The following is a 16035-nucleotide window of genomic DNA, read 5'->3' on the forward strand; positions in this document are numbered from 1 at the left end:
GGCGTTTGTTTTTGTTGCATGTAAGCGTTTGGGTTGTTCCGTTGTTTTCCTCTTATAGGGGATGTGTTTTAGTTTGTAACCATGATTTGTTTTTGCTTAATCGACTGATAACTATTGAACAGCGAAATACTACTGTTGGCTTTATTTTTCATTTGCAACGCTCGAGAACGAACTATGAAGAAAAAAAAAACTTGACTGGTGAGCATTATAACAAAATTGACAAGTTGGGCTGCTCGGAATGAAAATCAATAAATGTCTGTTAAAAACCCTTACATAGTATATCATCTTTTATCTCCATGAACAAAGCAACGTCTGCTCTGGCAGCATTTCGAAGTTAGAATTTCTTACCTTCTAAATGTTGATCATCTACGATGAAACAAGTTTAACTTAATAAACTCGCAGTAATCTTTTTTTTCAAATCTAATCAAGACAATATATCCGTGTATTTACTATGTTTTATTTTATAGGATTGAACAATTAAAAAAATAGTTGATATTTAACTGATTTTATAGTTTTTATATAAAGCAACGAAGCAAATTCTAAATTTAAGCAAGCAAGTAGTTAAATCTGATATACATTTTTTATATTCTGCATCAGTATTTGATCGGAATCAACTCCGTTCTGTCATTATTATACAAGGTGTGTTTCTTTTGATGAAGAAGATGGCATTGATGTTCACAATATCTTTTGTATAAGTCGGTGAAAGTATTGGCAACCACCGCTATGGGCATGCTCAATAGGAACAAGCCAAAGGTTGCGCACACTGATGCTAATATCTGCCCACATTTTGTTTTGGGGTAAACATCCCCGTAGCCAATTGTTGTCATGGTGATAATTGCCCAATAAAAACTGCTAGTTGGATCAGTGAAATCTCCATCCATTTCTAGAATATGCATAGTAATTCCAAAAATAATAGAGGAAATAAGCAAAATCAAAATAAGTAAAAACAACATCTTTTTACTTTGCTTTATCGACAGAAGCATTATACGTAAACCTTCTATAAAACGCTCAAGACGGAAAAATCTGAATCCGCGTAAAATAACCAAAGCATACGAGAAAATGAAGAAGAATTCACTCGAATCAGGAAAGGCGCCTACTATAATATGTGCAAAATACCCAAATACAGACATGATATCCACAATGTTTAAAAAACTTCGAAAAAAATCGAATTTACTTGGACAAGTTGCTAAACGTAACGACGTTTCTAACGTAAAAATGACGTTGCATACGTGAGTTACAACGCCAATCCAATTATCGTGATCTGTCAGGCGTTCTTTTACGTCTTCTTCTGAAGTCACGTTTCTAATTTCCTTCATGTTTCCTCTGGTAAGTTCGAACGATTGTATTACTGACACAATAATGGCTAGGCACACAACACTCAGGTAAAATAGCTGCCATGCCTGAAAACAAAATGTTACTGATAGAAATATATAGAATAAGTAATAAGACGATCGGGTATAGTCATTTAGCAGAAATATACACAGCCATTCAAACAATCTTGAATGTTTTTTTTTTTCATTGTTTTTTTTTTATTATTTCAAATGAATGTGTGATAAAGATATCAAGTAAAGTTTAAATTCAAGTATTATTTCTTTAAAAGACCTGCATGCATTTAATGACATTTAGAACAAACCGTTTCTAATCGAGGAATAAACATCAATGAAGCTAAAAAGTTTGAATGATAATGTTTTTGTTATTTGTATATACTAGTAACTGTTGTATAACATATGTATATGCAATATTATAGTGGTTGTTTAACAATTATCAAATTTGACCGCCTTATTAAAATTATTTTTGTTTACATTAAGTAGTCTATATCATAGAAAAGCGTCGTAACGGTATTTATAATATGACTATTTACCCAAAGTTTTCCTCGTTCATGTTTCATAAGTGACGAATCTTTCGCACTGCCATACATACAAGCTGTTATTCAGTCCTTCGAAACCAATTGCGGTTATTGGTGAACAACGGCCACAACATCTTAATCGATGATATGGGGTAGGGTACTGTGTTTGACATATGTAATATTTATTTGTTTCCAAATTTAGCGTTCTTATTGCATATTTCAACAGTTTCGTACATTAAAATTAATTCGAACAAAAATACATTTCAAATATATCTTCAAATAGTTGACATTATAGCAACGTCTTTCTGAAACCCTGATATGAAACTCATAATTTTTAGCATTGGTGGAGATATAAAAGCTCGCAATGCAAGTAAAAGAAACCAAAATAAAACAAATGTGTACACCACCTGGCATTGTGTTGGGTTTTTTTTTTATGTTGTGTTTATTCATACTGTTTCCAAATGAAAGTTCCCAAAACTAAACATGTTTTATTTGCAGCAGCTGTTACCATTATGATACAGTTTCAAGAAAAAACTACATTTTTAAAACTTATTTCTAAATTTAGAAATAATAAAAATAGAATTGTAAAAACTTACTACAGGATAAACCCAATAAGGAAGTTTTACTCGACACAAAAGTCAAGTTGTTATGGAAATATTATTGAACTGATAATAGTTAATTTCGTGTTTTTCGCATTTATTCCTTGCAAATCAATATTTGGTCAGATTGCTGTTTAATTAACTTGTACATAAAATTTGTTTTCGTAACCTGCATGAATTGTGTTAAACATTTTTAAAATATGAACATAAAGTTCTACTCATATAATTTGAAAATAAGATTTGTTTTTGCTATCTTGATGATATTAGAGTGTTGTAATTTTTAATACAGTTACTTCAACATTGTTGACATTAAACATTAGAAAAAATTAATTTCAGAGCGTCTTTTTTTCAAATAAAACTTAATGGAAGAAAATGACAGAACAAAGTATAGTAGCCAATCATCAAGACCCACAGTATCGTGTGTTATTCATTGTACAATGAAGACTCAATTTATTTTGAAAATATGTATGTAGACGATATCGGAATTTTGGCTTGTCGTTTGGCCTGTACAAAAATAACCACTTTTTAAAAATATCCCGAATGAACACTTGAAAACTTCAAATAGTATTACATGTATTATTTAATAAAGCTTCCAGTTCCTGTTTTACTTTAACACATTAAAAAATGTAACAAAATTTATAACCATTCTTCAATAAATACTTACTAATGCAAATGTTGATGACCTTGGATTTTCTAGTACATTCAATATCTTGCTTTTCACATTTGTAAGAGAGCTTTTCGAACTGTAAAGAAAACACTGTTTTTGAAAAAAATGTTTGTCAATAACATTGCAAGTTTTCAAGTCACTATCAACTGTATAGAAATATTTCCAACAGCATGGGCCTAGATCGATGGTTGATATTTCCCAAAATTGAAGCTCATCCCGGATTTGCTCGACGCAGATATTAGAAAGAAAATGAAGTTTTCCAGTTCGATAATAGTCTAGAACCGATTGGAATATCAATGGATTCCTATCAAAGTAGTACACTTCAGTAGTTATATCAAAATGTTCGCAGGTTTCAGAAATGTTCGCCAACTTGGTGTCCGGGTATCGTTGAAGAGTGCTCCTTTTAGTTACAAACGTTTGTCCACCTACATTTATTATTACTTTTTCAATCATCCTCGTTACCTTTCCTGCGGTTTATAAATTGTATATATATTTAACTATGTAAATAATGAACGACAATTATGTTCGCTTCTATCTAAAGATGTTCCCGCTTTGATCAATAAACTTTGTCAGTGATTATGTTTTCTGTAAGGTCCGAATATATAACCACATGCAGCATCAAAATAGACAAACGCACAAATATCATCAAATGAAAGCATCCGGATCTCTCACATGATCTTCTCTTCTAATATGTTATATTTTCTACTCATTTCAGTATCAAAATTACCATTAAATTTTAATATTTTGTATTAAGTTCTGTGTCATTAAAACATACTTTTAGTAACATTCAATAAAAATCGAATTTCAACGCAATTATAATATGATATGACTTCTGAAATTTCTACATCTAAATTAAAATGTTCATTTTAATATCAATTATTCAACTTGTAGTGAAATGTTGTTTATAGCAATGCCATGTATTACTACTAGACAACCATGTATTTCAAATTATCTAGCGTCCTGAACATATTTCATCAAACAAAACATATTTCATCAAACAATTTAAATCAATATGTATACCTGTTCTTTGCCTTCTGTATCCTGTTGGTAATCAGTTACAACATTAATGATCATAAAATCGATTTAATCGTGTTTCAAATAAAAGAATATTTATCTTTATTGTAGTGGGATTACAAATGCTTTACGTAAGTGTAGATTTGCAAGTCTATATTTTATTAGTTTTTGTTCCGAGAACTTTTACCTTGATGTCTGACCTTTAACCTTCAAAGTTCACAAAGTAAATTTAGAAATTATTGCGTGCATTTATTATTTTGCAATTGTTAGAAAATGACAAAAATGTAATTTAAATTATTGCGATTTCAGAGAAATCTGCAAACATTTACGTTTCAAAGTTGATATCCAATAGATGTTGAAAGATATATAGACTTAAAATCCGATGATTCAACACTTGATTCTCACTTACCACAATACTTATAGTCAGGCATGTGTCTCTGACCACTTATGTGTTTAAAGTGGAGTAGCAAGTAATCAATGTACATGTAAGTGACAGAGAGGATCATTGAATAAATCAATGGTTTCCTTTCATTTATTTCAGTATTAAAGACAATCGTTGTATTAGTAGTTTAACTGTATAAACCATGTTAACCTTATCATCTTGCATTGACAGGCTTACGACACCATGTTTATCAGAGCAGCCGCTTTTAAAAGTTTTCAGCAGAGATTTTCTAAATTAACGATGATATAGATACGGAAAATTGGTCACATTGGACAAGTTTAATAATATAGAAAGCCATTGTCAATAACTTTGCTATCATAGCACTTTATTCAAGGAAGTTTGCGTCTCATCTATTTTACCTTATCTCATTATTCTTTTATTTGTCATGTATTTTTGCAATAAAAAATGAGTCTTAGCCATTTCTTATTTGCAATTTTTTGCCGAAAACAAAAATACGACAATTCATTACAACTTTTGATTTTTTTCTTCTATTTATATACCTTTTGATACTACTGAACATTCATGTTCCCATGCAATTAAAAAAAAAAATTGAAAACAGCTAAAATGCTAAATTGAGTTTTGAGGTAAGTATATGGGTAACTTTTGCATACACATATTACACCGCTGTTAAGTAATACCAATTATGATAGTGTTCCTTATTTGAATTTAACCAGCAAATATTCTTACATTAGTCAATACGAAAGTATGAAATGTGTAAAGAATAACTGTAAGGTAATTTAAGGTAGATTCATGGTATACCGCCATCTTGGATTGTACAATTACAGTACAAAATCGGTCAAGTTATTTGCCCAAATCTGCAAATTTGGAGACAGATTTGCAATTTAGTAGTTTGACTGTCTTTTTATATCAAGAAAACTTCATGATTTATTGTATTATTCAAATTATTTTAACAAATATATTTTTTTTCTTTCTAGAATCATTTTTTCAAATGAGCCATTTAAGGGGAGATAACTCTTTTAGTGAACATTTCTACTGGACTAATAGAGAATAATTGTTTTACTTGTATCAAAAAAACAAGCTCGGTGACACCATTTTTTCTTTCTATTTTCTTAAAACATACAATAAAACCTATCTTCTCTCAATTTATTTCAAAATTCTATCTCATAGAAAAAAAATTGTGAACACAAATGTGATTTTTTATGAACAATCTAACCAAATTTAGGCAATTTTTAACGACTCATAGCTTGAAAAATATCACGGTGACCTATACTTATTATTACATTTTTGAATAAAGTATAGTTAAATCTTCGTTTTGGCAAATTATCAGAAAATTCTGTCTAAAAAAGTCTACACTTATGATCTGCCCTAATACTCATTCACAAGTATGTCGTTTGTAACGACTTGTTGTTCATGGAACAATCACTATACATTGAGATCTTATTACATTTGATTCGGCTTCTCCAGCAATGTCATGCACAGACTATGATATAATGATCCTCATTTCATATAATTTTAAAAAAAATTCCTTTACATAAACATGACTTAAAAATCTCTATATTTTAAAGCTCGTCCAAGGCAATTTAATAAATTACCGATCCTAGCACGTATACTATGTTTATTCTGCATCGCTAAAAAAATACTAAAGATATAAGCAATGAACAGATGACAAACAATTCAAACTATACGATTACCTTGAATCGATGATCCCCTTTCCTTGTTTATATATAAATATAACGCACATGATCTCACAGGCAATATTTCAATTAAGTCTTCATCTTTTTCATTATAGTATTGACTTTTCTTTGTACAAGAATTTTACAGAATTTTAAAATTTGTCCTTTTGGTATTAGGTTTAATAAAATGAAAATAGGGAACTTGACAACAACCCGACAAAAGAGCAGAAAACAGACGTAGACAATCAAAGTTTATTGAAGACAAATTTTGCTATTCAATTTGGTTTTCTTTTTGATTAAAAAGGTCTTACAATTCCTATGAATTTACATATCCTTGTTTTAAAAAGTTTAAAAGTCGGAGACCTCCTGATTAAAGAAAGCTCTCCGAAAAATCGCAGTTTATAACGTGTATATATATATCTTTTATGCTGCTCGGAAAGAAAATCTGAATAATCACGGACAGTCACAAATATAGCCATATTATATATGTACCTATCCAATGTAAGGAGTCTGTATTTCAGTATTTATCATAGTTTGCTGTCTGTTATATCTGTAAGTTTTTTTCCTGAATCCTCATAAGTGAAGCACTATTTTCTTTTGAGTTTTTTCACATTTTGTTATGCATTTTGTTTCGGAGCATTTATAAAAGAGAGGCAGAAGGTACAAAATGGACATCCAAACAAAGGAGTAGGTCTGATAAGGGCCGGTTTTGGCCTCAAATTTCAAGTTCATCTGACGAAAGATTTTGGACACTTTTTAAACACTTAAATGTCTATTTCAATTGATTCAATTATTTTTTGTGAAAGATTTTAACTGATTCACTCATTAAAAACGCTCCGATTCAAGCTTAAATATGAAAAATCTATCAAATGTGCCACAACCTGTCACTTTTCATATGGTTATTGTCAAAAATGAAAGTGTCCGCATCCGTGTTCATCCTCGACCTTTATATATGTTATGTATTATCATTAAACACAACTTACTTTTCAATTTCAAGAATGAACACGAATGCGGCCACTTTCATTTAAGACGGAAACCGTCTAAAATTTAACTAAAATGCTGAAATTGTGTAATTTATCATGACTTAATGATGCAAGTACCCGATATATGTGCATTGTAATGCCAAAGTAAGCCCATATTTATGTAGCAGTAACATTATACCTTCCAAAAAATAACTAAAAGTTTACATTTAAAAAATTTTGTAAAACAGCTATGTTCTGGGGCCAAAAAGGGGTCTTACTGAACCTACTCCTTTGTCGAAGATAAAGTACCTACGCCACCGCAAAAAAATGTATACGTCAAACAGAAAATCATTGGTTACGTTAACAAACCTGAGAAAACTAAGGACTCATCCAACATCTTTGGTTAATCCAGGGGATCTGGCACAGAAGAGCACCTTTGATTTCTACGGGAATGCAAATTGGCTGTTGAAAAACACTTTTTTTAAACGTAATACTAGTATTTGGGGTTAATCAAGAATTCAATCATATTGAAAATGTCATTCTAAGACAATTTGTTTTTATTTTGTAAAATATGAGTCATCATACCCATTAACATGATTAACCTGTGATATAAGCCATTCGTTTAAAAGAATAGTGTTCATCAATAATTTATTTTATGCTTGGAATAATGGATACTAAATCTTAAAGGGTAGATATATATGTCAAATAAATGTAGAACCACAAATTATATGTGAAAACAGTTCTTTGGGTTTTTCAGTATCTACATTATTTTCATTACCATACAGAGAAGTTTTTCAGAACAATTTTGAGGCACGGCTTGAATTGCCGTTATGTTTAAAAATCGGAAGCGGATTTCGTCGAGCACAAGTCGGAGACCAAGCATTATTACGTTCTTTGTAAAGAAACGCTTATGTGACTCTATTTACGTTATTGGTCATTGTCGAAGGCTGCATCGTACCTGTAGTGCCTTAAAACCGCGCCAGTTGATAGTTGCGTCATTAGCAATCCTACTACAAACCTTAATATTAATACAAATCTTCCTTATTGCCGAACAAAGAATTTTATACTATGTTGTCAGAATTTTATTTCCTTTCCAAATTGAGTATTTTTGAATAATCACGGTTATGCAACTGCAGTAAACTCTCTATGAATTGTTGTAATCTAGTTAAGACAGATTTACGATTTTTTGCTTAGTTTTTATTAGTTAAATAAGATAAGAAATACGATAAAGTTTGTTTCTTATTCAAATGTTTTATGTTACTGAAAAGTATATTATGAAATAACCGTTCAAACTTCTGCATCAGTATTTGATCGGAATCAATTCCGTAGTTCCATTCTTACACCAGGTTCGCTTACTTTGGTAAAGTAGATGACATTGATGTTCACAATATCTTTTATATAAATCAGTGAAAGTATTGGCAACAACCGCAATTGGCATACTCAACAGGAACAAGCCGAACGTTGCGCACACTGATGCTAAAATCTGTCCATATTTTGTTATGGGGTAAATATCTCCATAACCTATTGTTGTCATGGTGATTAGAGCCCAATAAAAACTGCTGATTGGATCTGTGAAAGGTCCATTCATTTCTACAATGTGTATAGTGATACCAAATATAATGGCTGAAATAATCAAAACCAAAATAAGTAGGGACAACATCTTCTTACTTTGTTTTATCGACAGAAGCATTATACGTAAACCTTCTATAAAACGCTCAAGACGGAAAAATCTGAAACCGCGCAAAATTACCAAAGCGTACGAGAAAATGAAGACTGATTCGTTTGAATCTGGTAAGGCACTAACTATAATGTGCGCAAAATATCCAACTACAGACATGATATCAACAATATTTAAAAAGCTTAGAAAAAAATCTACTTTGCACGGACAAGTTGCTAAACGTAGCGCTGTTTCTAATGTGAAAATCACGTTGCATATGTGAGTTACAACGCCAATCCAGTTGTCGTGATCAGTTAGACGTTCTGTCATGCTTTCCTCTGCTGTAACATTTGTATGTTCCTTTGTTTTTATACCAGTCAACTCAAATGATTGTATTACTGATACAAGTATCGCTAGGCACACAACACTCAGGTAAAATATCTGCCATACCTTAAAAAAATATAATAATTAAAATGTCAATTGTTCTTGAACAATTGAGAGGTCTTTCCTTTTCGTAATGTAAAATACATGTTCCAATAGTCGTAGAATGCATTGAAAAGCTCTTACACACACATAAAACCGTTTAAATATGACAAAAACAACAAATTCGCTTTTTAGGACATGACCTTGACTTTTGACCTTGTGACCTTTGTAAAGGTCATTGCTCCACAATGTCATTATAAAAGACCCCATGGGTCTAGGACCTTTGGTACAAGAGTTAAAGCTCATTTTGTCTTTTCATAAACCGTTAAAGGTATGTCAAAGCTCTTCGGTCAAAATGTAAAAAAGTTGCGCCTTAGTCAACTCAACATTTTTCACTATTTACTATTTCTGTAAGTATAATCGTTTTTGAAATATCCAATAAAAGTTAAAAGGTCAAAGGTCAAGGTCAACCTTAAAAAGCTTGAAAACACACTAAAAATCCTTTATATAAGGTTAAAAACACTAAATTCGCTATCTGGGACATGACCTTGACCTTTGACCTTTTGACCTTTGTCAAGGTCATTAGTCCCAATTGTGATTGCTGAAGACCCAATGGGTCTAGGACCTTTGGTTATATAGTAAAAGCTGATTTTGTCTTTTCAGAAACCTAAAACAGGGGTTATGCTCCTTACAAAAAGGTCAAATCTCTTCGATCAAAACGTAACAAAGTTGCGCTGTAATGACCCCGACATTTTCCACTATTTAAAACTTCTGTAAGTTTAATGGTTGCTGAGATTATCCGGTAACAAGGTGTTAGGTCAAAGGTCAAGATCAACATACACATTTGACCTTGAGGTATTTTTCAAAGTCACATGAATTGATGATGACTGGTGAAGATCCTAGGTGTCTACGACTTACGGTTTCTGAGTTTTGGGTGGCCAACTGACACCGGTTAATTTTAATAGGGGCATAACCCTACCAATGAGTCATTGAATCCTTTCGATCCAAATGTGACGAAGAACCGGGGTCTGGTCCTGAACAAATTTCAGCCTTTGTTTTTTTTTCTACCTATTACGGTTACGGTGTTGGAACGGTAACAAGGTTTTTGGGTTTCGGAGGGATTACTCCGAACCGACAAAATATTTCGACTCACAGGGTGAGTTCCAGATAGGTAATCATGACACCGATACAAAGTGTGAAAATGAAAGCGACATGTCTTACGGTTAAGGCTGCTAACTTCATCAAAGTTTGGCAGAAGAATAATAATAATAAACAGAAGAAATACAGTAAGGTCTTTCCCTTTTGAAAAAGGAAAGACCTTAATAAATTTAATGTTAAAAATATGTAACTGAAAAACTTGAGTATTTTTTTTATCTGTAGTAGTAAAGCATCAATTAAGAACAAATATAAACGTAGCGTTGGCTAAATATTTATCAGAAGAATACACCAAATAATATAAACAAGAAGTAACAACTATTACGCTTGATTTTTTAATCATGTGATTTGTTTTTGTTATCTAAGTGGTACGAATGTGTTTTTATTGTCTGAACAGCAACCTCCACGTTTATTTTGTTATATTGTTATAGTACAAGAATTCCAAAGAATACTATTAAGACTATAAATCGACTAAAAGCTTCCAGCCTCTGACTTTTGTTTTTATTTCGTTAAATTTATCAAAAAAATGTTTCAAACTTTATTTTTACTACAGTAAAAACTTACTAATGCAACTTTCGATGACCTTGGATTTTCCAGTACATTCAATATCCTGTTTTTGATATTTATAAGAGGGCTTTTCGAACTGTAAAGAAAACACTTGTTTTGAAAAAAGTATTTGTCGATAACATTGCAGGTTTTCAAGTCACTATCAACGGTATAGAAATATTTCCAACAACATGGGCCAAGATCAGTGGTTGATATTTCCCAAAATTCAAGCTCATCACGAATTTGTTCTGCGCAGATGTTAGACAGAAAATGAAGTTTTCCAGTTCGATAATAGTCTAGTACCGATTGGAATATCAATGGATTCCTATCAAAGTAGTACACTTCAGTATTTTCATCAAAATGTTCACAGGTTTCAGAGACGTTTGATAACTTTGTATCTGGATATCGTTGAAGAGTGCTCCTTTTAGTAATAAATATTTGACCACCTACATTTATTATTACTTTTTCAAACATATTCGTGCAGTTTCTTCCGGAATACAAATTGTATATGATTTATTTTTAAAATTGTAGTAAATAATGAACGGAAATAATTTACGATAATACTTCCCGATGTCCTCTTCAAATTTATATGTCAGTACACTACGTTTTCTGTGTGTCCTCATTTGTTAACCACATGCAGTAGATCGTACGTTATTTAAGCAATAGCACAAACATCGCAAATGATTTGGATCGTGCAATATTGATATAATTTGTCGAATAGCTATAGTTTGTTCGACTCATTTCAATATTAATATTACTATATATTTTATAGCTGTCTTGGAATTCCGTGATCTACATGATGATATCAGAACACAATAAAATATCTGATGAAACTTTAATAATAATAAAGAACCCATTTCCATATTTCTAAAATCTAAATTAAAATTGCTTTTAATTACAATGTTCTATAAACCAACACCCTTATTACACTCCTTTAAATTCGTGTATTATTAATCAAATGGTGTCATTTTCATATTTCCATTATCAATCTGCATCATTATAATTGTATATCTAGTACTTAATCATGAACATCCTGTTAATAAACAGCTTACACATTGTGTGATTAGAAAAATCAATTCAAACATGTTTTAAATTAAGGATGTAGTTTTGCTGTTATATAAATGTTAGGTGTATACATTAAAAAAAATCAGGGATCACTAATAGCTTCATATTTTGCAATTATTTCAAGTTCATTTAAAGGTGGAAGCCAATCAAAAATCCTTCGTATAAAAATAAGATAAAAAACAAGAGGCTCTCAAGAGCCTGAATCGCTCACCTTAATTCTTTTGGTTAAATCTCTCATCAATCATTATTTTGGCTTTTCAATTTATTTAGATGATTTTTGGATCGTCCTATTTTCTTCAAAAGCCAAAAAAAATAATCATTTTCTCCTATGTGCTATTTTAGCCATAGGAGCTATGTTTCTTGACATACAAGGAAATAAAATATAAAATTTATACTAGATACTCTGAAACTCATTTAGCCTAAGTTTGGCTGAAATTGATACAGCAGTTTCAAAGGAGAAGATTTTTTAAAGTAAGTCAACATGATGAACAAATTGTGAAAAAAGTCTTTAAAGGGCAATAACTCCTTAAGTGGTCAATTGACAATTTTGGTCAATTTGACTTAATTGAAGATCTTACTTTGCTGAACATTATTGCTGTTTACAGTTTATTTCTATCTATAATAATATTCAAGATAATAAACAAAAACAGCAAAATTTCCTTAAAATTATCAATTCAGGGGCAGCAACCCAACAACAGGTTGTCTGATTCATCTGAAAATTTCAGGGCAGATAGATCTTGACCTGATAAACAATATTACCCACGTCAGATATGCTCTAAATGCTTCGGTTTTTGAGTTATAAGCCAAAAACTGCATTTGACCCCTATGTTCTATTTTTAGCAATGGCGACCATGTTTGTTGATAGATCATAACTTCGGATACAATTTACAAACTAGATACCCTAAGGAACATTCAGTTAAAGTTTGGAAGTATTTGGCCCAGTAGTTTCAGAGGAGAAGATTTTTGTAAAAGATTACTAAGATTTACGAAAAATGGTTAAAAATTGACTATAAAGGGCAATAACTCCTAAAGGGGTCAACTGACCATTTCCGTAATGTTGACTTATTTGTAAATCTTACTTTGCTGAACATTATTGCTGTTTACAGTTTATCTCTATCTATAATAATATTCAAGATAATAACTAAAAACAGCAAAATTTCTTTAAAATTACCAATTCAGGGGCAGTAACCCAACAACAGGTTGTCTGATTCATCTGAAAATTTCAGGGCAGATAGATCCTGACCTGATAAACAATATTATCCCTGTCAGATTTGCTCTAAATGCTTTGGTTTTTGAGTTATAAGCCAAAAACTGCATTTGACCCCTATGTTCTATTTTTAGCAATGGCGACCGTGTTTGTTGATAGATCACAACTTCGGAAACAATTTACAAACTAGATACCCTAAGGAACATTCAGATAAAGATTGGAAGTATTTGGCGCAGTAGTTTCAGAGGAGAAGATTTTTGTAAAAGATTACTAAGATTTACGAAAAATGGTTAAAAATTGACTATAAAGGGCAATAACTCCTAAAGGGGTCAACTGACCATTTCCGTCATGTTGACTTATTTGTAAATCTTACTTTGCTGAACATTATTCCTGTTTACAGTTTATCTCTATCTATAATAATATTCAAGATAATAACCAAAAACAGCAAAATTTCCTTAAAATTACCAATTCAGGGGCAGCAACCCAACAACAGGTTGTCTGATTCATCTGAAAATTTCAGGGCAGATAGATCTTGACCTGATAAACAATATTACCCCTGTCAGATTTGCTCTAAATGCTTTAGTTTTTGAGTTATAAGCCAAAAACTGCATTTGACCCCTATGTTCTATTTTTAGCAATGGCGACCATGTTTGTTGATAGATCATAACTTCGGATACAATTTACAAACTAGATACCCTAAGGAACATTCAATTAAAGTTTGGAAGTATTTGGCCCAGTAGTTTCAGAGGAGAAGATTTTTGTAAAAGATTACTAAGATTTACGAAAAATGGTTAAAAATTGACTATAAAGGGCAATAACTCCTAAAGGGGTCAACTGACCATTTCCGTAATGTTGACTTATTTGTAAATCTTACTTTGCTGAACATTATTCCTGTTTACAGTTTATCTCTATCTATAATAATATTCAAGATAATAACCAAAAACAGCAAAATTTCCTTAAAATTACCAATTCAGGGGCAGCAACCCAACAACGGGTTGTCTGATTCGTCTGAAAATTTCAGGGCAGAAAGATCTTGACCTGATAAACAATAATATCCCTGTCAGATTTGCTCTAAATGCTTTGGTTTTTGAGTTATAAGCCAAAAACTGCATTTGACCCTATGTTCTATTTTTAGTCATGGCGACCATGTTTGTTGATAGATCATAACTTCGGATACAATTTACAAACTAGATACCCTAAGGAACATTCAGTTAAAGTTTGGAAGTATTTGGCCCAGTAGTTTCAGAGGAGAAGATTTTTGTAAAAGATTACTAAGATTTACGAAAAATGGTTAAAAATTGACTATAAAGGGCAATAACTCCTAAAGGGGTCAACTGACCATTTCCGTCATGTTGACTTATTTGTAAATCTTACTTTGCTGAACATTATTCCTGTTTACAGTTTATCTCTATCTATAATAATATTCAAGATAATAACCAAAAACAGCAAAATTTCCTTAAAATTACCAATTCAGGGGCAGCAACCCAACAACGGGTTGTCTGATTCATCTGAAAATTTCAGGGCAGAAAGATCTTGACCTGATAAACAATATTACCCCATGTCAGATTTGCTCTAAATGCTTTGGTTTTTGAGTTATAAGCCAAAAACTGCATTTGACCCCTATGTTCTATTTTTAGTCATGGCGACCATGTTTGTTGATAGATCAAAACTTCGGATACAATTTACAAACTAGATACCCTAAGGAACATTCAGTTAAAGTTTGAAAGTATTTGGCCCAGTAGTTTCAGAGGAGAAGATTCTTGAAATAGTTTACGACGACAGACGACGACAGACGACAGACGACAGACGACAGACGACGGACGACGACGGACGACGACGGACGCCAAGTGATGGCATAAGCTCACTTGTCCCTTCGGGACAGGTGAGCTAAAAAGTTTATCCGTGTTATGTATTTATATGTACCTATAATTCTAAATTAACATATTTAGACTTATATATAACATATTTCAAAGCTAAACAAAGATCTTTGGTTTCTGGAAAAATGTGGACTCATTTAATTTTATTGACAAGACTCCAATAGAAAACTTGCATCTTGGTTATTGCAAGTTTACGCTTGGCACTTACAAGAGCGTCTCAAATTTTAGTACAAGGAATGAATTAAGCTGCCTATTGAATGTCATATAAAACCCAAACTATTATGTATTTAGCAACGCTTTTCACCTCAAATTTGAATTCCTTATTACATGAATCTTTTCAATTAACTAAAACTTTGAATTCTAGTGGGTCCTATTCATGGTTCACTTTTGCAATAGATATTTTTTCTGAATCCAATATTGATATAGATAGACTAAAAACCTGTGATAATTTAAAACAATTTAAAAACATTAAAAACTATACCAAATCCTAAATAAACTCATACTACAACAACCTGTTGATGGATAAGTTGAGATCTTTTGCTGATAAAAGTAAATTATTTTTTTATAAAGGACTTGATTTAAATCTATTGATAAAACCTTACCTCTCTATTTCAAACTTTGAATTCAGAAAATTAATTACAAAACTTCTAAAAAAAAATCATTATTAATTGAAAAAGGAAGGCATTTTAAAAATTCCTCGCGAAGAGAGACTTTGCAAAAATGCAAAGTACTAGATGATGAGAAACATTTCTTCACAATTCAAATATTAGATTAGCATATTTTAAGTGCATTAACATAGAAGATAATTCATTTGCTAATCTCACTGACAATGACAAAGTTATATATATACTTAATCCATCAACACCAACACAAGTGAATAAACTAGGATATTTTATAAAAAAAAAGTCAATGGAACTGAGGACAGGGGACCCTTTAATATT

General features: G+C 31.5%; 1 long non-coding RNA gene across 1 annotated transcript; it reads right to left on the reverse strand.

Annotated features, from left to right (window-relative positions):
- Positions 1 to 437: 437 nt before the first annotated feature.
- LOC143076825 (uncharacterized) lies at positions 438 to 3751 on the reverse strand. Its single transcript, XR_012978798.1, has 2 exons — positions 3110 to 3751; positions 438 to 1400 (listed from the first exon to the last, which is right to left on the reverse strand). It is a non-coding gene; the product is annotated as an uncharacterized LOC143076825 (long non-coding RNA).
- Positions 3752 to 16035: the final 12284 nt, after the last annotated feature.

Source organism: Mytilus galloprovincialis, chromosome 5 (genome assembly GCF_965363235.1).
Source record: "Mytilus galloprovincialis chromosome 5, xbMytGall1.hap1.1, whole genome shotgun sequence".
NCBI classification, from domain to species: domain Eukaryota; kingdom Metazoa; phylum Mollusca; class Bivalvia; order Mytilida; family Mytilidae; genus Mytilus; species Mytilus galloprovincialis.